Source organism: Callorhinus ursinus, unplaced genomic scaffold (assembly GCF_003265705.2).
Source record: "Callorhinus ursinus isolate GAN/ISIS: 27379988/994484 unplaced genomic scaffold, GSC_fseal_2.0 scaffold18, whole genome shotgun sequence".
NCBI lineage: Eukaryota > Metazoa > Chordata > Mammalia > Carnivora > Otariidae > Callorhinus > Callorhinus ursinus.
In genome coordinates, this window is record NW_027397080.1 from 14,710,701 (window position 1) to 14,733,585 (window position 22,885).

The window sequence follows — 22,885 nt, forward strand, 5'->3', positions numbered from 1 at the left end:
GGGAGGGGAGGGAGGGGAAGGGAGGGGATGGGAGGGGAGGGAGGGGAAGGGAGGGGAGGGAGGGGAAGGGAGGGGATGGGAGGGGATGGGAGGGGAAGGGAGGGGAGGGAGGGGATGGGAGGGGATGGGAGGGGAAGGGAGGGGAAGGGAGGGGATGGGAGGGGAGGGAGGGGAGGGAGGAGAAGGACTAACTCAGGGGAATCCGGAGCCTACGTTTATGTGGAGCCTCTGAGGGCGTTCGTACTTAGTGTTTCCTCGGCCTGTTTCCTGCCCTTCCTCAGCTACCCACCTGGCTCCCTCCTTCATCTCCTGCAAGGCTTTGGGAAAACATCAGCTTCTCAGACCTTTCTCGACCACCCTCATTTTAACCGCAGCCCCCTGGCTTCCGTATGCACCTTTCTCCTTTGCACTTGGCACCGTGTTACATAGGAACTACATTAGATCTCCATGTGTCTTGTCCGTCTTTCCCAGAAGATAAGCTTCCCGAGGCCAGCGACTCTTCTAGCTGCCGCTTTTCACTGCTGTGGCCCCGGCCCCTGGCACAGGGCGGCGCTCCTGGCACGTGCAGTCACGGAACGAGCATCCATGTGAGTTGTGCGAGGGAGCGCGGGCCTTATCCTTGGGGCCAGGAGCCACACTGGGCTCTGAAGGAGGTGAGCGGCTGGGTCCGATTCAGGAAGATCTTGTCCCACGAATGGAAGGAGGCTGGCGGCAGCAGGGACACAAACCACTGGGCGGGAACGTGGGGTGGGGGACAGCAGGTAAAAGCCCGAGTTCCTGATGATGGCGACCATCTGGGAAGCAAGGTGGCAGAGCGGTCTCCAGGCACAGTGGGCTTCAGACTTCGGCAGGCTGCAGGGGAGGGGCCTGTGGTCAAGTCCAGGCTAGGCAACAGGGTGAGAACAGAACCAGAAAGGGGGAGCCCAGAGAGGTGAATGGTGTGTTAGGGTTTGTAGGCTGCAAAAGCACATGAGGACCCATCTCCCTGCTCTAAAACCTCCCCGATTTGTACCAGCAACAAGCAGGAGCAGAGGATGTCTGGGTTTGTAATCACCCCAACACATCACTGGTTATGGACGCCAAGTCCAAGTCGAGGCCTAGCGGTAATGATCACCTCCTCCTACCTGCTCCTCTGTGACAAGGGTACATTCCCTGGATGGGAAAGCTGGCCTTGAGGCTGTCCCTTCCCACTGGCAAGAGTAGAGCAAGGGGGTGGGGGGGGGGGAGGCAGGCTGGCCTGAGGGCTCTGGTTGCCACGGAAACGGGGTGGCTGGGGAGGCTGGCCCGGGAGGCAGAGGCCCAGAGTCAGGCTCCAGCCTCCAGAGCTAGGTGTCCCGGAGCCCAGGCAGGGTCAGGGTCAGGCCCTCCTTCCCCCTCCCCACGTCAGAACCCCCAGGGCAGATGAGGTCACCCCGGTCCTTCTGGAACAGCTTCATCTGTCCGCCCAGGTCCTGCCAGCAGAGATGAGAGCAAAGCTGTCCTCGGTGCCTTTGGGCTGAGACCAGAGCAGCTGGGGCTGCCAACGGACTGCTGGGGGTGGGCTGGGGGGCCAGAGACTTGGGCCTGGTCTGCTTCCTTCCTGGATGGGAGAGCTGAGGCCCTGAGGGGTACAGCGTTCCCACAGTACCCAGCATGGGCCCCAACTTCCTGCAGATACTTCTTCCTGATATAGCCAAAGTCCTCAAAGCCTTCTGAGGCCTTGGCCATATCCCGCTTTCCTCCCTAGCAGGTGGGCTCTGGGTTGGCCATGTTGGTGTGGATGCAGGGGCTGCTGGCTTCCGAGTGGCAGCCCAGACTCCATTACTCACAGGGTACAATGAACTCCAAACCACGCCAGCCCCGCACTGGGCCCGCTCCCAGCCCTCCCTCCGGGCAGTGAGGTCTCTGAGCTCCAAGCCTGCTGTACCCCAAGCTCAAGAGCCCAGTTTGGGGGTGGTGGGAAACGGGCAGCATTTGTGCGTAGCCTGAGGTTTTCACGGTGTGTTTCTGGTGCCCAGATGAAGGTAGTGATGGAGATGCAGGGAGGGCCACAGCACCCAGTTCTGTGAGCCAGGCTCAGCATGTGGAAGCCATCCCAAGGCCTGGGGGGGCATGAAGGGTGCTGGGCAGGGATCATGGGACTGTCCTGTGTTTGGACGATCATTGTCTTGTGGCCAGGGTATCAGTGCAGGCTAGCCCCAACGTGTGTGCAGCCCGGGGCCAGAGAAACAGTGAGGCCCACAGACCGGTGAACTAAATATCTAAGTTATAAATCAGGTAACAGTCAAATAAAATTAGTTTACCCTCCTATCTTGACAAATTCTTGATTCTCTGCATAGAATGTGGGGAGCAGAGAAAGCTGGCCCCTGACCCCTGACCCAGCCTGGAGCGAGCCGTTCCTCCCTGCCTTCCCTGGGCTCAGCCCCACCACAGCTTCACACACAGCGCGCAGACACCACAGTCCCCAGGGCCAGGCTCTGGACCCCCACAGACAGTTGCATGTTGTGGTTCTGAGTGCATGCACGCGGGATGTGCGCTTCACCCTCAGGAGAGCAGACCCAGGGACGGGGCCCATGCGGGCCCTGGAAGCAGGTTCTGGTCATTCAGGAAGGGGATTGTGGGGTTGGGGCACCAGAGCTTGTCCCCTCGTGTCCCAGTGGGAGGGGCACCACTGGACGAGGGTAGAGCCGGGCCCCCTTGCTCAGGTCTCGGGGTCACAAGGTGGATGGACGAAGGGGCAGCAGTGGGGCTGAGGGACCAGGCGAGAGGGCGTGGGGACTTCTGGGCCAGAGATGACCCGGGCCTGACATGGACTGCAGAGGGGATGGGGGGGAGTGCGGAGGTTTGAAGATGTAAAAATGGGCAGGACTGGATGGGCCCTGGGGTGTAAGGAGGGCAGGGTCATAGATGACCCCCTTGTCTCTGACCTGGGTAAGCAGGTGCTGCGGGGGAACCCCAAGACGGGAATGGCGGAGAGGAGCAGGGCTGACAGGAAGCTGAAGGGTTTGGCTTTGAACCCGAGGAGCAGGAGGTGGGGCCCCCCAGAGGGCAGAGGCTACAGGAGCCCCCAGACGGGAAGGGCCGGGAGGTGGGCAGCCTGTCCAGCTCGGCACTGTGTGTCTAGGCCTCAGGACGTGCCGGACACATCAGAGCCCCTCGCTGTGGATCACAGCTCAGGGAGCTGGCAGGACACAGAGCCCTGGGGCTATAAGCACATGGACAGGGATGCACCCTCGGGCTCAGGTTAGCTCACGCAGGGGGAGGGAGAAGACAGGAGGGGCAAGGGGGAGAACCTGGGATACCCACCCTGGCTTCACCCGGCTGGGTCCACAGAGCTTACTGGCCTCCAGGCTGAGGGCAGCAGGAGAGGAGGGGGAAGGAGGAAGCGGGTCCAGCACCTTCGCCTTCCATGCGCTGACCCTGCCCGCCAGTGAGCATGGCCCATCAGCGTCCCGCCTCTGAGCAGTCAGGTCCACGCAGCTGCCTTCCTTGGGGAGTGTGGAGGGTCTTGGACGGACACCCGAGGTGGGTCAGCCATGGGATGAAGGGCAGATGTTTCTCTCCAATAATGAGTTGAAACTCTGATAAGTGCTATAATCATGATTTAAACAAAATTTGCACAAAACACAGAGGCAGAGGGTGTTCATTTCAACTGGGAGGTGAGGAAAGCCTCGTGGAAGGTCTGCCCCTGACTTTGGCCTTGAAGGTGGGGGAAGATTCCAAAGGGGGGGTTTGGTGGGGAGGGTGGAAATGCAGGAGACAGTATGCGGGGGGGGGGGGGGGTGTACAAGTCAGCGGCAGTGGAGAAGCCTGGAATTAGCAAAAGGGGTCCCCAGAGAAGTGACGATGGGCCAGGGGGTGGATACAAATGGAAGACGTGAAGATGAGGGACAGAGATAAATGCTCCCAAAGCAGCAGACAGCCCGAGGCAGGGACAAGCCCCACTGACGGAGCGATGGGTCTAGAATGCGGATCTGAGAATCACTCAGCTCTGTGATTCCTAAGGAGCCTTAAATGAGGAGAATAATAAAATCATAATATCATAAAGCCCTAGAATCCTAGGGAATCTTAGGATAATTGAATGAGTGGATCTCGGAGCCTTAGATGTGTCAAAACTACAGCAACTTGGAATCTTAGATCGTTGGAGGTGTCACAACCCAGCCCCTCCATCCCGGCTAATGACAACACGCCTCTCCCCCTTCTTCCGCCCCGCCCCCCTCCCCCCATGCTTTGCACACATCATGTCCTTTTGTCTCCATGACAACCCTGGGGATTGGGAACTATTACTTTGCCTGATTTTTCCAAATGAAGAAATGGAGGTTTGGTGAATATAAGTTGTTGCGGAAGGTTGAAGATGGTCAGGAATCGCCCACAGCTCTCAGCCTCTTGACTAGTTTGCCTCCTTGGAGGTCTCTCTGCTGAGTGCTCACCTGTCTTCCTTGCACACCTCCAGCGATGGGGAGTTCATTACCCCTCCCCAGGGCCATCATGCATCCCAACTGTGGATGCATCTCTCCTTCACACGGCATCCACCTGTGTCCCCACATCTGCCTTGGGAGACCCCAGAAGTAGACAAACCTTCACCTGGGACTCCTGGCGGGGGGCGGGGAGCATGAGCAGCTTACCTGAGGTGCGGCAGGGACCCCACAGGAAGGAAGAGGCTCAGAGAGGAAAGCCCCAGCTGCAGTCCCTCCCTGGTGAGAGAGAACGGGGTTCACCTGAGGGAGGGAATCAGCAGAGCCGGTGGGAGCAGGCCCACTAAGGACTAGAGAGAACAGAGCCCTGTGCACCCGGCGGAGGGGGTGAGGGATGAATGTACAATACGGAAACAACCCTCCAGCGGTCAGAGTTATGTGGCTTCGGAAGAGTAGCATCCTAAGTGCTGTGCCTTTAATTTCTTGGCGCTTCTCCCTGAAAACTTACTCTACAAAATCTGCCTGCACCATCCATCCTCCCAGATGGCTTTTTAAGTGAAGCTGTTCGTTAAGTGGGAGAAGACGAGGGAGGGGCGGGGAGGAGCAGGTGGAGTCTCCTCAGGCCCCAGGAGAAGACCAAATGGAAACCGGGAGTGGGGACAGAAGGAGGGGCAGGGAGGGCCCCCATGGTCCGGGAAAGGTGCAGAGCACGGCCTCCCAGTGTGGGAGCTCAGGCACAGCCCAGTGCATGTGACCAGAGTGCCAATCACAGTGGCCAACAGTGGCCAGCCCCACCAATTCGTCCTCACACAACCTGTGCAGTGGGTCCCGTGAACATCCTCATCCCACAGAGGAGTAGCTCAGAGAGGTGCCGGCACTTGCCCAATGTCACCCAGCTGATGAGAGGCAGACTCGGGATTTGAGCTTGGGACTATGGTAGTCCAGAACCCCAGCTCTTAACCAGGATATCACACAGTCCCTCCCAGGCTCTTCGCTGGAAAGACCATGGAGATCAGACCCACAGTGGTACTCAGACCCCCCAGGGCCTCAGTTTCTCCATTTGTACTGTGGGGCGGTTGGTGTAGCTCCGTAGTTCTCAAGCCTCACTGCACATCAGAATCTCCCAGGGCTTTTCAGCAATGCTGAGGTCCGGGCTCCACCTCAGGCAGGTGGAGTCAGAATCTCTGGGAATGGGGCCCATGTATCTAGATGTGTTTTTCAATCCCACCCAGACAACACTAACTGCTGGAAAGGAAGCAGAGCGACAGGAATTCTCACCCACTGCTGGTGGGAATGCAAAGTGGTAGAGCCGCTTTGGAAGACAGTTTGGTAGTTTCGTACAAGGCTAAACATAGTCTCACCATACGATCCAGCAGCCACGTTTCCAGGTATTCATTCAAACTGCTCCGAACACTTAGGAACACACAAAAACCTGTATCTGAACGCTGATAGCAGCTTTATTCATAATTGCCAAGCATGGAAAGCAACCAAGCTGTCCTTCAATAGGTGAACGGATAAGTAAACCGTAGTACATCCCTACAATGGAAAAGTACTCAGTGGTAAAAAGAAAGGAGCAATGGAGCTATATGTGGAGACATGGATGAATCCTAAATGCTTATTGCTAAGGGGAAGAAGGCCATCTGAAAAGGTCACATGGATATGACAATCTGGAAAAGGCAAAATTACAGAGATAGGAAACCTATCAGTGGTTGCAAGGGTCTCAGGAAAAGGGAGAATTGAAGAGGTAAAGTACTGAAGATGTTTTTTATCGGGGCAGTAAAACTTTATGTATACTACCGTAATGGTGGATAAATGACACCACGCATCTGTCAAAATCCATAGAACTTGACCGTAGAAAGAGCGGCTCTTAGTTACTGTATGCAGATTTCAAAGACACTGTCTAGGGGGCTAGGCGATTCCAGGAGGGGATTCAGACTGGGACCAAAGACTCTCACCGTGTTACAAATGTAGAGAACAACCTCAGGGAAGCAGGTGGAGGTGAACGGTGCTGATCTACGCAGCTCTGGAAATGAGCGGAGCCCGTAAGACAAAGAGCAGAAGGAGGTGCGCAGAAGAACTGGACTCTAGTGGATAGACTTGTTTCCCACGCAGTAGGGGCTAACACATCTGAAATCCCCATGTGTATACGCTGGGAATGAACATTCTTAGTGTTTGGAGGGCAGACGGTGGGAGCCAGGTTCCTCACTGCTGAGGCAGGAGTTTCCAGACAAACAAAGGGACAAGGCTAGAATGATCCATGTGGTCATGGATTAGAATCGGAAACCTCAGTAGCAACTCACACTTAGCTGAATGCGATACAGATGTTCACATATATTAATATTTATACATCCGCGTATAGGCGTGAGTTAGTATGGCTGTGTTTCCTCGCTCTGTGAGCTGACAGGGCCTCGAGGCAACGACACCCCAGTAGCTACAAGCATACCTAGCACCCAAATCTTGGTTTGTCGTACGATTCTCCAGTAACAGAATCTACGGCTCCTTGGAGAAAAGGCTGATTCTAGAACAAGGGCAGGAAATGGACAAGATGAGCCTGGCATACATTTTAGTGCCCGAAAGTAAGGAAGTGCTAAAAAATAAAAAAACCTCACCATGATGGGCAAATATCAAAGGGACGCAAGAGCCAAGTGAAAGTGCTTTCAATCGCCAAAGCTGGAACAATTTGAGCAACAGAATAAATAAATTAGTATTGGATTATAACCCAAAGCATAAAATAAATACCTGTGAGTCCAAACTGATAGGAACGGATGAATAAAAAAGATCTCACTTGCAGGAGAATTCCAGAAAATTTATGTTGAATCTGTGATGTCACCTCTCTCATTCCTGATATTGGTAACTTGTGTCTTCCCTTTTTTGTTTCCTGATCAGTATGGCTAGAAATTTATCAATTTTATTGATCTTCTGAAAGAACCAGGTTTGGTTTCATTAATTTTCTCTATTGCTTTTCTCCCCTGATTTCTGCCCTGATACTTATGTCCCCTCTGTTATCTACACTGCATTTAATTCACTTTTCTGCTCCTAGTTTCTTAAAGTGGAAGCTGAGGTCACTGATTGAAGACATTTCTCCTTTTCAAATGTAGGCGTTTCGTGTGATAAATTTCCCCTAAGAACTGCTTTAGCAACGTCCCACAGGTTTTGATATGTCGTGTTTTCATTTTTCTTTTGGTGAAAAATACTTTCTATTTCCCCTCTGGTTAGTTCTTTAACACTATGGGTTATTTGAAAGTATGCTATTTAGTTTCAATATATTTGGAGATTTTTAAGAGATCTTTATGTTACGTTGCCGATTTCCAATTGATTTCTGTTGTGGTCGGAGAGCATGCTCTCTACTCGAGCCCCTTAAATTTATGAAGACTCGTTTCATGACACAGAATATTGTCTCTGTAGCATATTCAGATATGCACGGGGGAAAGAATGTGCACTCCATTGTTGCCTGGTGGAATATTCTATGTCACGCAGGTCAAATTGGTTCATGGTGTTCATCAAGTTCTCTGCATGGTTTATGTCAGTTTCCGTCTGCTTGCTCTGTCAATTATTGAGAAGGGGATGTTAAAGCCTCTGACTGTCACTGTGCTTCATCCACTTTTTGTTTCACATATTTTGAAGTGCTGTTAGGTACATAAACATTGAGGACCGGTAGGCCTCTGGATGAATTCACAATGTGATCTTTACCTCCAGTAAAAATCATTTGCTCTGAAACCTCCTTGTTAGACATTACCATAGCCGCCCACCCCATGTGTCTTTCCAGACACTGTGAATGTTACCTTGTTGGGTACTGGGTATTTTTGTTTTGCTCTAAATATTCTCGAGCTTTGTTCTAGAACTCGAAAATAGTGTGGTATCTTCAGGATCTTGCTTTAAGACTTCTTAGGTGGGACCAGAGTGGCTCCCAGTCTAGGGCTAAATTTTCCCCACACCCAAGGCAAGCCCCTTCTGCACACTCTCCAGAGAGTTCTCTCTCCATGCCGCTCCCCTCCTGGCACTGGGTCCTGCCAACTCCAACCACCCTGGTCTTCTGGAATCTCAGCTCCGCCGCCTCGACTCTGGGACCCCCAGGCTCTGCCAGGGTCCCTCCTCCCTGTCCCAGGGCCTGGCAACTCTCCCAGGGCTGGAAGCCAGGGCATTTGTGGGTCTCCCTTCATCTGTCTCTCATCTCTCCTTCGTTGCCTGATGTCCAGGGTCTTGTAAACCATTGTTTCATAATTTCGTTTTTTGGTCACTTCAGGTTGGTAGGTAAATCCAACCCCTGTCACTCCCTCTTGCCTGGAAGAGGAAATCTCCACAGCTGGAGTTGAGAACCCCTGAGCTACACCAATCACCTCATTGTTCAGACAGGCAAACAGGCCATGGGTTACGTCGCAGGTTGGAGGGTCCAGAACGTGCATCCCTATGATGAACCCCAAGGTGATTTCTGTTGTTGGAGACGATCTGTTTCCTGGGCAAAAAAAAACTGGGCAAAAAAAAAAAAAAAAAGGCTTTGGCTTTTGCTCCTCCCCCAGAGGGAGCAGATCTTTGTCCCAGGGCCCTGAGGGTGACAGGTTCCTAAAGTGGAACTGAAGTGTTTTAAGGCTTAGCTTCACAGGGCAGAAGGGTGCGGGGAGTGGGAGGGTTTGCATCCCTGCGTGCTGTGCTGCAGGCTGGTGACTCTCGCAGACCCACGTCCCGCCCGCAGTCTCCGCCGGGCACCATGGGAAATAGCTTCTGAATAAACGTGAACTCTCCTTGCGTCTGGGGCTCACAGGAACACTAAGCTGTCATGCTGGTCCACATTCAGCCTTTAAGAATTCATCAAAATGTTAGCCGTTTGTTCCTTACTGGCCTTGATGGCAGCCGCCGTCTCCCTCCGGGGCTCTGCCGAGGGGTAACGGGTTCTGTGTCCTGCCTCTCTTCTGAGGGTCTCGTTATCCCGTGGATTTCTGTTCACTTGGGTGCCTTGCAGCCCCAGCTCCCTGGTGGGCTTAAGAAAAGTTATGATTTTGTAGACTATCTGGCTTTTTCTCATTTTCTCTCTTGTGTCTTTTCATATCCTAAGGAGAAGCAGAAATTCATGAGAAGACCAAATAGGTCAATAAAATGCTAGGGCGCTTGTGTGAAGGTTAGAGGCTGCATAACGAGGCAGCAAAGATTTCCCTTTAGAAAGGTCACCGCGGCAGCTCGGTCTTTGACCAATATTTTTTGTATGCACATCATGTGCCAGGCACTGTTCTAGACACTAGACAGATTGGAGGGAGGGGCACCAGCAGGAAGGCTAGTCTAGTAGATTGATAAACAAAGGCCCAGAGAGAGCAATATAAAATCCCTGGGTCACACAGTGAGTGAGCAGAGCTGGGGAACCCAGCTCTTTGACTCCCTGCCTGGGGTTACCCTGTCACAGGCTGCCTTTCATCACGAGGCTTGCTGAAAGCCCCTGAATGTAATTCGACGATCACCCAGCCGAGAAATAGAAGCCACAGGCCAGGGCTCTGTGTCTCCAAAAGACAATGAAATATAATTTGGAGTCCACGGAATTAGTAAAGACTAAATAAAAAGAGAATAATCGATGCTGGTAAATGCCTGGTGCGACAGACTCTTCGGCTCCTGCTGGAAACCTTTCTGGAAGGCAATTAAGTAACAAAGATCTTGAGCCAGAGAAACACCAGCTCCAGGAAGTAGTCAGGGATCTGAGCAAGGATTATGTCTAGAGATGTTTATTGCAGCTCCATGGTAAGATTGAGAAACTGTAACAGGCTGTTTACCCAGCCATAAAGGGCAACAAATTAAATGATGGTACATCTGGATGAGGGACTATTATGAAGCTGTTAACATCTTGCTCCTGAGGAACTTCTAATGATGTGAGAAAATACTCACGATACACTGTGATAAGCAAAGAAAGGAAACTGGATGTACAGTAAGATCTCAAGTATATGAACTATACTGTATAGAAACACCTACAATCCCTGCCTACGGAAAGGCTAGGTGATAGTACTGATAATTCCAAGAAGAAAAGCTTTTATTGGAGCCCTTAGTCTGTGCCAGGTACCATGCTAAAGGCTTTCACCCCAAATGGACCTAGGTGGATGGAAGGGCAGCACAGAGAGGGTAAGCGGCAGGTCCAGGGTCACAAAGCTGAGAGTCCTTACTGGGACGTGGACTCTGGTTTGGAAGACTCCCACCTCTACTGTGAACTCCCGAGGCTAAGGGGTGGGGGGGGCACAGTCTTGTGTGCCTATCTCCATCCCAAGCCCCTGGAGAATCCATGCGCTCTGTCGGGGAGGCTGTGGAGGCTGCGTGGACCGCCCTGATGACCCGAGGTCCAGGGCCCACCCTGACTGCTACCCACCCCCCAAGCTGGTGCAGGCCCTTGCTCTCGGTCTGGCTGCATCTGCCTGTCCCCCGAGCCCCAGTCCTTGCAGAGAATGAGTGTGATTCCCCGATGGGCCGTGCTGACTGCTGGGAGATGGTGGAGATGGACAGCCTTGCGGATATCTCGGGGGCCAGGTCGCCACTCATTCGAGCTGCTTCACACCCATCACCTTCAGTGAGAAGCAAAACCCAGGGCAGGCGGATCCGGGAACCATCAGTCAAGGTCTCCCCTAACAGGGAGGGGGGTTGGTTCCTGCCCTGGTTTGTTGATAGATATTTTCTTTAATGCATTGGTTTCTGGAGCCCCGGCCAGGCTGGGCCGCCGCGTCTCTCCCCACCTAGCCCAGGGCTCTCGGGAGATAGATGGACTGTCTTGGCCTGCCTGCTCACTCACACGGAGTGGGCTCTCGTGAGGCCCCCCCAGACTCAGCCTCCCCTCCCCCGCATGTGCAGCTAGCCCATCCATGGATCTAGACGTTCTGATCTGAAAGGTGGCGCGGCAGCCCGAGCAGGGGAGGCTTCCTGGAAAGAGGGGAGAGAATGGAATAGTCCCCCCACTGCCCCCTCTCATCCTGCCCCACCCCACCCTGCGCCTCTGCCACCCGGCCCTCTCTTCTGCAGGGTCTTGGAAAGGCGGCCTGAGCAGGACATGCTGGTGTGTTGGCCTCGGGAGACAGGCTGCTGATACCTCTTTCCCAGCAGGATTCTCCCACCAGGCCCCCTCCTGTAGCTCTCAGCATGTACCATAGACACGGGGACAAGCAGAGAAGTTGTTAATGAACTGTGTGTGTGTGTGTGTGTGTGTGTGTGTGTGTGTGCGCGTGCGCGCATGTGCATGTGCGTATTTTTCTTTACAAAGCAGGCTCCTATCCAGTCTCTACATCCCTGCAGGGCCAGAGGATTTATTAGCCCCATTTCATAGATGAGAAAACCGAGGCACAGAGAGACAAGGTGTTCACCACCCAGTTACCCGGCTGGTTAAATGATGGGCATTGGACTCAAACTCCAGTTTGATAGATGCAAAGTCACCAGTTTCCCCTGCATCACAACATGGATCCTGGAGATGGATTTGGGGGTGAGAGACATTTATTAGGGATCAACCGGGCAAAGGCAGGGGGAGGAAGCAGGGCTGGAGGGAAGGAAGCCAAACTGCAGGGCGGTTCTGACCACCTCTGCCAACCGGGTCTGAAGTGGGGAGCTGACCGCATGGGGCAGAACTGGCCAGGTCCCTCCACTTCACTCTGCCCCGAGTGGGCCCCCAAGAAGGGAGCTTTCTGCAGAGGAGTCCAGCCTGGAGGAGCTAACAGAGTGAGGCCTTCGGTTGACAGTATTCCCCAGAGCTAGATGGCCAGTCCCTCCGTGATGGAGCAGCAGAGGTACCCACCAGATCATCAGGGTCCACACATATCCCTCCCCACCCCAGGGCCCAGCAGCAGCCCTCCCCTCTGCGAGCAAGAGTCATTGATCTACATCAATGACTCTTCTTAAGACAGTGCCCGTCCCCCCGCCACCTTCTTGCCATCTAGTCCCTGGGTACGAAGGGCCCAAATCTCCTAGGCAGCCACCGTAGTAAGCCAACCAGACTCTTTCTGTGTTCCTGGGCCCATGTGGGTTCTCTGGGGAGCAGGACATCTAACCATGCAGATCTCAGCGTTGCAGGGATGGGAGTCACCAGGTCCCCCGGTGGCTCACTAAGTGGTAAGTGGAGCTACTTTCACTTCCACCTACTGTTTCTTAACCCCTTGTATTATTCTCATTGGGATGCAGCCCCTTATAAAAGGCTTTGATTCAGTGCACATACTGCCTCCTGCAGGATGGACCCTGGTCCTCACAGCATTTCCTCCCAAATGGCATTTTAGCGGGGCCCGCGGGAGACCATTCCAACACCCCATGTGGTTGGCAGATTCTGGGTGGATCACGTGTGATACAAAGTGGCCCCTTGGCCGTGAGCCTGTTCCTGCCCCTCCGTCACACAAGCAAGCCATCCCTGGGACTGACACACTGTTATGTGAGGTCCCAGGCCAGCGGATCAAACGCTCTGTAAACCCCCGGATGGTGGTGCCGGTTGAGACCCCACAGGCAGGACAGGCGGACCCCTGCCAGGAAGCTATGGCTACTCCTAGGAGAACAAACTGGGCCTTTCCACACACAAGGGACCCAATGTGGCCAACTTGCCGGTTGCTCTCCTCGAGGAATGGCGCCATTTCTGGGGCTCAGCCATGGTCTGTGTTGCTGGCAGGATGGTTTGCAGAAGCAGCAATGCTAGATCATTCTTGGGTAGTGGGGTCGGAGCCATTGTGCCCATGCGTGGCCTCCAACTCTGTCATACCAACACTGGAGTGGCCAATGGCTGGTGTTAGCTGTTGGGTCACTGTATTTACTTGGTCCTTTACTGCCTCTTCCTTGGGAGAGGCTCTCTGGTGAACATAACCTATGTGATACAAAGACTTGGGCACCTATTGAGCCTCTACTGTACACTAGGTGCTGAGCTATGAGCTTTACAGCTAGTATCTCATTCAGTATAAGAACTCTCACCATCCTCAGTTTACAGTTGGGGAAACTGAGGCACAGAAGGGTCAAAGAACTTGTCCAAGGCTACTCAGCTAGGGAGTAGAAGAGCCAGGTTTAAATGCGGGCATCTGGTTCTGCAGCTGGGGTGCTGACCCACGGGGTCACGTGGCTTTTCTGAACACCCACACGGATCCTGGTCCTGCCTTCTCCCCCTAAAGCGCCCCTGACCCAGGGACCCCCAGTAGAGGAAAGTAGACACAGTCTGCACACCCTCCCCCTGGTGGGCTCAGCCAGGGCCCAGTCACCTAGAGGTAATTGGCCACGGATCCCACCTTAAAGAGCAGTTCCACTGCGGTTGGAGGAGCCGTGTAACCCTGTGGGGTAGAGTCACTGAGCATCTACTAGATGCCAGCCTCTAGATGCTGGGGATTCATGAACAAACAACAGCAGATCCTCTCTTATCCTCCAGAGTTCCCAGTAGGGGTAGCGATCAAGTTTAAAATGATACTCCTGGAGGGTCTCATAGGGCAAAGCTGATGGAGCCATAAGGGCCTGTGATGGGGGCTCTGAACCAGTCTGGGTAGTCAAGGAGGGCTTCCTGGAGGAGGCGATGCTGGGACAAGATGCATTCACTGCAATATTGTGGAGGGGACTAGGATGCCAGCTGGGTGTCTGGGCAACATGATGGGGAAGATCCCGAAATCCTAAAACCCTGTGATTCTGACTGACTATTTTACAGTTTTAAGATTCTATTCACTGAAGATTCTAAGACTTTGGAATTAAAGATTCTGGGAGTCAAGGACTATTGGGTTCTAAGGAGCTGGGATTCCCACATGTGAGTCTTTGCTGCGAGAGAAGCACCAGTCCAATCTTCCATGGGCCAGAAGCTCCCTTTCCCCCTTCCTAGGCCCCAGCCAGGCTCATAACATGGATATAAATGTGGCTCTTGCGGTTCTGAGAATGTAAATTTATTCTGCACTTCCAACATCAGGCACTCACCTTATCTGCATGTTCCAGTCGCCAGAATAAATATTAGGAGACAAGTGTGTGGAGATTTTCTGTGTGTACACGAGTTAAATCCTCTAGCCAGTGGTTAATCCAGACAGGGATTTCAACAGAAATGCTTTGCTTATATTAATTCAAGGAGGGGCTGGTAACTGGGCCTCTGTTACCATCTGAAGAGGGCCCCTGTCTCCTGCGGAAGGGACTGAGAGGGCCTTTGTGTGCGGGCTTCAGGCCAAAGTCGGACGAAGCAAGGGAGAGAGCGTCCCCCAGTGGGTCTGGGCCATGTGTGCGCAGATAGGGCCATTCTCCAATGGGCATCTGGGGTCTCCTGTGAACCCCTGGGTCTGGCCTCACTCAGGCTGGTGCAGTAGGAGCTCCCCAGAGGGCTGGGAAGGGCAAGGAGGCCCCACCATGGGGCAGACACTGCGCTGGGCACCGGGTAGGCTCCCAAGTCAGACAGACAGGGGCAAATCTCAGCTCCCATGCCCCAGCTCAGCCGTGTGACCTTGAAGAAGCCAATTCACTCTCTGGGATTCAGTTTTGTCAACCGGACCAGTGGCCCTGACCACCCCACCACCTGGCAGTTCTCAGGATTAGTAACTGAGCATCAGTCCCAGCAAATGCTCTCACGATGCCTGCTGGGGGCCAGGCACAACTTGAAGGACTGTACATAGGTTTGTCCTCACCCCCGCCCAGGATAGAGAGCCGTCACTGTCTCCACTTCACAGATGAGGAAACTGAGGCACAAAGTGGCAGAGGCCAGATTTGCAGTCAGGCAGTTGGCTCCAAAATCCATGAACTTAAACCCTGCAGGTAAATGTTTCCAACAACCTTATTAGCTGGGTTCCCAGGAATTAGCCCACATGTCAGCAAAGGCACCCTAAATCTGACCCTCATTCTTTTGCCATGATTGATGCGCTGGTTATAACCAGGCAAGAGTGAAATAGTTTATGCCTCCAGGCCTTTGCTTATGCTGTGCCCTCTCCCTGGAACACCTTTCCCCTGCCTTGTCAACCAACATTCACTGAATTTGGCCCCTGTCTTAAGACTCATTCAGGAAGAGAACACCAACCCCGTGATATTGGTATCATTACCCCCATTTTAGAAAAACTCCTACTTACAAAGGTTTTGTAATTCCCTGAGGCCACAGGCCCCACTAGAAGGTAGCAGTCTGGGATCTCTGACCCCAGTCTGGGCTGTCAAGATCACCTTGGGAGTTTAATGGAGAAGCCATTCCATTCAGAGGCTGTGAGACACCCCCTCCCCTCATCATTGTCAGTGCCTCCTTCCTACAGCCCTGAGCATGGGAAACACACTTCCTTCTACACAAACCACACCACTAATATTTAGTCATGTTAATTAAATATCGATTGTCAGAACATTACTTGAGATTTAAAAGAGACACACTTAAGAGAATGATGAAGGAAGAACATAACAGAACACTTGCTTTGACAAGTTTTTTTAGAGCTAGCCTCACTAGGAAATTGAGGGCTGAACTTTTGAAATTTTTGGTTATTGTCTCTCCCAACCCATTCCCCCCAGTTCCAGAACATAAACCCCACATGGGTGGGAATTTTTGTGCATTTTCTTCACTGCTGAACCCCAAGCACTAGAACATTTTGTGGTGCACGGTACCAAGATAATAAAAATTGCATAAATGAAAAATAAATAAAAATAAAAGAGATACATTTAAGTGCCAGGTAATTAAAAAAATTTAAAAGTATATTTTAAAAATTTTAGAAAGGAAAATCAATTGAGAAAATCAATGAAACCAAAGCTGGTTCTTTGAAAAGATCAATATAATCAATAAGCCTCTAGCTAGGCTAAATAAAGAAGAGAGAAGCCACAACTTATTAATACCAAAAATGAAAGAGGGGACATCAGTACAGATCCCACAGAAATTAAAAGGATGACAAAGGAACATTATGAACAACTCTATGCCCACAAATTTAATAACCTAGATGAATGGACCAATTCCTGGAAAAACACAATCTACCAAAACTCACACAAAAAAAGTAGATGCTCCAAATAGGCCTGTATCTATTAAAGAAATTAAATCAATAATTAATAGTCTTCAAAAACAGAAAGCGCCAGGCCCACAGGGTTCAGAGGTCATTTCTATCAAACATTTAAAGAAGAAATGACACCAGCCCTGTACAATCTCTTTCAGAAGACAGAAGAAAAAGGACTACTTCCTAACTTATTCTATGAGGCCAGCATTACCCTAATACCAAAACTAGGAAAAATTACAAGGAAAGAAAACTACACTCATGAACACTGATGCAAAATCTTTAGTAAAATATTAGCAAATTAATTTTAAAAACCATTAAAAGAACTATACACCACAATCAAGTGGGATTTATCCCAGGTAGGTAAGACTAATCCAACACTTGAAAATCAATGAATGTATCCCATCATATCAACAAACTAAAACTGAAAAATCACATAATCATATCAATAAATGCTGAAAAAGCATTTGATGAAATCCAGCAGCCTTTCATGATAAAAACTCTGAGTAAACTAGGGAAAGAGGGGAACTTTCACAACTTGACAAAGACTATCTATAAAATCCTACAGCTAACATCATTCTTTTTTTTTTTTAAGATTTTATTTATTTGACAGAGAGAGACACAGCGAGAGAGGGAACACAAGCAGGGGGAGAGGGAGAGGGAGGAGCAGGCTTCCTGCTGAGCAGGGAGCCTGATGCAGGGCTCGATCCCAGGACCTGGGATCATGACCTGAGCCGAAGGCAGACGCTTAACGACTGAGCCACCCAGGTGCCCCTAGCTAACATCATTCTTAATGGTGAGAAACTGGAAGAATTCCCACGAAGGTCAGGTACAGGCAAGGATGTCCCCTCTAACCACTCCTTTTCAATATTGTACTGGAAGTCCTTGCTAATGCAATAAGGCAAGAAGAGAGAATAAAAGGTATATATATTTGAAAGAAAGACATAGCTGGCTTTGGTCACAGATGACATGATTGTCTATGTAGAAAATCCAAAAGAGTCAACCAAAAAACTCCTAGAACTAATGACAGACTCAAGCAAAATTGCAGGATACAAGGTTAATATACAAAAGTTCATTGCTTTCCTATATATCAACAATGAATAAGTGAAATTTGAAATGAAAAACACAATACTATTTACATTAGCACCCCCAAAATGAAATAGGTATAAATCTAATAAAATATTTATAAGATCTATCTGAGGAAAACTATAAAACTCTGATAAACAAAATCAGAGAACTAAATAAATGGAGAGATATTCCAGGTTCATGGACAGGAAGACTCAATATTGTCAAGATGTCAGTTGCTCCCAACTTGATCTATAGATTCAGGGCAACCCCAGTCAAAATCGAAGCAAGTTATCTTATGGATATTGACGAACTCACTCAAAACGTTATATGGAGAGGCAAAAAACCCAGCATAGCCAATAAAATATTAAAGGAGAACAAAATTGAAGGGTTGACACTCTTGACTTCAAGAGTTACCATAAAGCTGAAGTATTCAAGACAGTGTGGTGTTGGTGAAAGAATAGACAAATAGATCAATGGAACAGAGTAAAACACCCCAAAGAGACCCCCATAAACATAGTCAGCTGATCTTTGACAAAAGAGCAAAGATAGTCCTTCCAACAAATGGTGCTGGAACAATAACATCCACATGCAAAAAAAAAAAAAAAAAGAAAAGAAAAGGAAAAAAAAAATCTAGACCCAAACCTTACACCCTTCACAAAAATTAACTTGAAATGGGTTTTGGACTCACAGTAAAACACATAACTCTAAAACTCCTAGAAGATAACATAAGGGAAAACCTAGATGACCCTGAGCGTGGTGATGCCTTTCTAGATACCATACCAAAGACACAATCCATGAAAGAAACAATTGATAGCTAGGCTTCATTAAAACTAAAAACCTTTGCTTTGTGAAAGACAATATCAAGAGAATGAGAAGATAAGCCACAGAATGGGAGAAAATATTTGCCAAAAACATCTGATAAAGAACTGTCATCCAAAATACACAAAGAATACTTAAAACTCAACAATAAGAAAACAAACAACCCAGTTGAAAAACCGACCAAAGACCTTAACAGACACCTCACAAAAGAAGATACAGGGATGGCAAATAAGCATATGAAAAGATGCTCCACATCCTAAGTCGTCAGGGAAATGCAAATTAAAACAAAGAAATACCATTTATACCTATTAGAACGGCCAAAACCCAGAACAATGACAACATCAAATGCTGGTGAAGATGTGGAGCAACAGGAATGCTCAGACATTGCTGACAGGAATTCAAAATGGGACAGCCACTTTAGAAGACGGTCTTGCACTTTCTTCCAAATCTAAACATGCTCTTACCATATAATCCAGCAGTCATACTCTTTGGTATTTACCCAAAGGAGTTGAAGACGTAGGTCTACAGAAAAACCTGCACATGAATGTCTATAGCAGCTTTATTCATAGTTGCCAAAACTTGGAAACAGCAAGATGTCCTTCAATAGGTGAATGGATTAACTGTAGCACATTAATAATAATAAACACATAACAAAATGTTATTCAGCATTAAAAATAAATGAGCTATCAAGCCATGAAAAGACATGAAGGGAACTTAAATGCCTACTACTAAGTGAAAGAAACAAATCTGAAAAGGCTACATACTGTATGATTTCAGGTATATGATTTTCTGGAAAAGACAAAACTATGGAGATAGGAAAAAGATCAGTGTTTTTGGGTTGAGTGGGGAGGGAGATGAATACGCAGGGCACAGAGGTTTTTTAAGGAAGTAAAAATACTCAGTATGATATTATAATGAGGATATACATCATTATACATTTGTCCAAACCCACAGAATGTCCAACACCAAGAAAAAACTGTAAGGTAAACTACGGACTTTGAGTGATCATGATGTGTCAGTGTAGGCTCCATTCATGGTAAAAAAAAAAAAAAAAATGTACCGTTCTGGTGAGTAATTTTTTTAAAAGATTTTATTTATTTATTTAGAATGTGCGTGAGAGCAGGGGGAGGGGCAGAGGAAGAGGGAGAGAGAGAATCTCAAGCAGACTCCAGGCTAAGCATGGAGACTGATGCGGGGCTCAATCTCACAATCCTGAGATCATGACCTGAGCCAAAATCAAGAGTCAGAAGTTTAACCGACTGAGCCACCCAGGCGCCTGGTGAATAATTTTGATAATGTGGGCAGGCTACACATGTGTGGGGGCAGGGAGTATGTGGGAAATCTCTGTACCTTCTTCCCAATGTTACTGTAGACCTGAAGGTGCTCCAAAAAAAGTCTTCTTGGAAAAAACACAGGCAATAAATGCAGAACCATATTAATACAATAACTGGCAGGCATCTTTAAATTCTTTTTATCCTTTCGCTTTGAGTCTCACAGTGGCTGCCCCAATTCTTACCAATTAGCGAACCTTTACAAATTGATGGCCAGTTGCAATTAATGAGCTGCACTGAGGGGTGAGTTTGACCCAGGCCAAGAATTCTCTGGAGCAGCCCTGGTGAGACAGGAATGGGGTAAACTCTATAAAGGGAGGACCAGTCACACCGACACCTGGGGGTCATGGGCCCCCGTGGCTCTCACAGGGTCTCCATCCAGGCCGGGGTTCAGTGCTTGTTCACCTACACTGTGGCCCCCGCCCGCTCTCTTGCCAACCCCAATCCCAGCCCCCAGCCCAGCTCTGGGACCTCCTGCCCCACGCGCCCCACCCGCTCTCCAGGCTGCGTGCTGAGGGCATACGGAGGGGTCAGAACAGGTCTCACTGTGGGACGAGAGAGTGAGGACTGTGCACCTTCAGCCCTTGTAGGGCTCCTACTTGCCTTAATTCAAACCATTCAGGGATTTATCAAATCATTGCCTACTGTATGCTCAGTGCTGAGCAGGACATAGTGAGACAAAAAGACAACGCACCTCTGAGTTCTTACCCAAGTACCTGTAGGCCACTCGCTTAATCTCCCAGAGCCTCAATTGTCTTATCTATAAAATGGGGATTTGGGATTTAAATGCCCACCTCACAGGGATGGGGTCAGATGAGACTGTCCTTTACGAGTCCAGGGCTGGCACACTAGCCCTGCCCGTCGCTGCGGCGCCCGCGTGGGTGGCGGGAGGGCCGTGGGCAGCCCAGAGCCCCTCGATCTGGTCCTCGTGCTTGCCGTGACACGAAGCTCTTCATCTCTCTGAGCCTGGTCTTCCTCATCTTCAAACTGCTCACGTGGGGATCCGATGAGGACACGTGTGTGAAGGCGTCTGTGGACCCACACACCGCACGCCGGTGCCAGCGTCGGCCCCAGTCACCCCCCAGTGACGTGGGCGTCCGGAGGTGCCACTAACACGCTCTCAGGCCCCCGCTGGCCCTGCCCCTGCTTTGTCTCATTCACCCACACCACAGTCCCAAGAGGCAGGTGTTGTCATAATCCCCATGTGGCAGATGAGGAGACTGGGGCACGGAGGGGCTGAGTGACTTACCCAAGGTCACTCAGTGAGTGTGGGGCAGAAACGGGCTTGAACCCAGGCAGGTCTGACCCCAGGTTGTGCTTGTGCCGCCCGCATCATCCACCCCCCATCACCCACGCCCCCAACACTGCCCACACGCCCCACACCCCCCATCTCCCTCCATCCACACCACCCATGCCCCAGACCCACACATCTCCCTCCATCCACGCCACCCATGCCCCACACCCCCACATCTCCCTCCATCCACACCACCCATGCCCCAGACCCCCACATCTCCCTCCATCCACACCACCCATGCCCCCACACTACCCACATCCCCTCCGTGCCCCCACACCCCCATGCCCCCCACCACCCCATCACCATCCTGCCCACACGAACCACCCACGCACGCCCACACCCCCACACCCCCACATCACTAGGAGGGGGCAAGGAAACTGCCCTAAGTTGGGTGCAGGATGCAGGCACGGGCACCCCTGTCTCCAGGGACCAGCCCCTCGCTTTCCCAGCCACCTCCTCCTCTTCCTCTGCTCTTCCCTCCATCCTCCGGCCCTTCCGTCTGAAGGCTCTCTGCACTGCGGGGCTGCCCTCAGCCTCGGAGCAGCCCTGCTGCTCCTAGGGAAGGGGCACAGGCCAAGGATGAGCCCCTCTCCAGCAGCCAGGAGGCCTCGTCCCTCTGTTCCCAACTCCTTGGGGGCTGCAAACAGGGGGAGCAGCTCAGAATCGGAGTCTGGTCACCATGGATCCCAGTGGCTCCTGGGCAGCATCTCATGGGGACAGGGGACCCCAGGGTCTTACAGGGCAGGAGAGCCTGAGAGGGGGCCCAGGGGGTCTGAAGCTGGGGTAAGTGGTCTCTTCCCTAACCTGAAAGGAAACACTTATTGAATACCTACTGTATGCCCAGGCCCTTCTCCTAACAAACATCCATACACTCTGTCTGCATAAGGTTCTGTCCTAAGCACCTCATAAGACTGGATTCATTTAGGGGCGCCTGGGTGGCTCAGTGGGTTAAGTGTCTGCCTTCGGCTCAGGTCATGATCCCAGGGTCCTGGGATCGAGCCCCACATCAGGCTCCCTGCTCCGCGGGAAGGAAGCCTATTTCTCCCTCTCCCACTCCCCCTGCTTGTGTTCCCTCCTCTCTCACTGTCTCTCTCTGTCAAATAAATAAAATCTTCAAAAAAAAAAAAAAAAAAGACTGGATTCATTTAATCCCCACCATGACCCTTGGGGATGGGCACCCTCAGAATCCCCACCCGTGGATGAAAAACCAAGGCCCAGAGAAGAAAGTGGCCTGCCCGAGGCCCCACAGCCAGGGAGGCTCAGAGCTGGGTTTGCATCCGGGTCCATGGGGCCTCCCTGTCTCCTCCATGTCAGGGGCCCTTCAAGGTGAGGCCAGGCCCCTGCCCTAGGTCTTGTGTTTCCCTCCACCTGATCCCCAGTCTGATCTGAGGAGGAGCTTTGGCTACTCCATCCTTACTGGGCTCAGGGCCCAAACCTGAGAGTCATCCTTGAGCCCCCTCTTTCTCTCAACTCATACCTAGTCCTTGGGAAACCCTGTTGGCTCCGCCTTCGGCGACCACCCCCATGGCCTTCTGCCCGGGCTGAGCCACCGTCCTCCCTCCCCTGGTTTCCAGCCCAGCCACCAACATACCCCTCCACCCGCCAACACACCTCCTTGTTTCTGACCCTGGTCCATAGTTATTGACTGAGTGATTGTATCTCCCCCAAAATTGATAAGTTGAAACCCCACCCCCCACTGTGATGGTATGAAGAGGTGGGGCCTTTGGGGGGTGATTAGATCATGGGGGTGGAGTCCTCATGAATGGGATGAATGCCCTTATAAAAGCGACCCCTGAGAACTCCCTCGCCCTTCCCCCATGTGAGGACACAGGAAAAAGAAGCCTGCCTGAGACCCGAAAGTGCGCTCTCACCAGACACCAGATGTACCAGCACCGTGATCTTGGACTTCCCAGCCACCCAAGCTGCGAGAAATACATTTCTTTTGTCTACCAGTACCAATCCATGACCCTTTGTTACAGTAACCTTCGCCAACTAAAGTTATTTCAGTATACATGCAGAAAGGGCCTTTTAAAAACTGCAAGTCAGGGCGGAGCAAGACGGCGGAGGAGTAGGAGACCTGGATTTCGTCTGGTC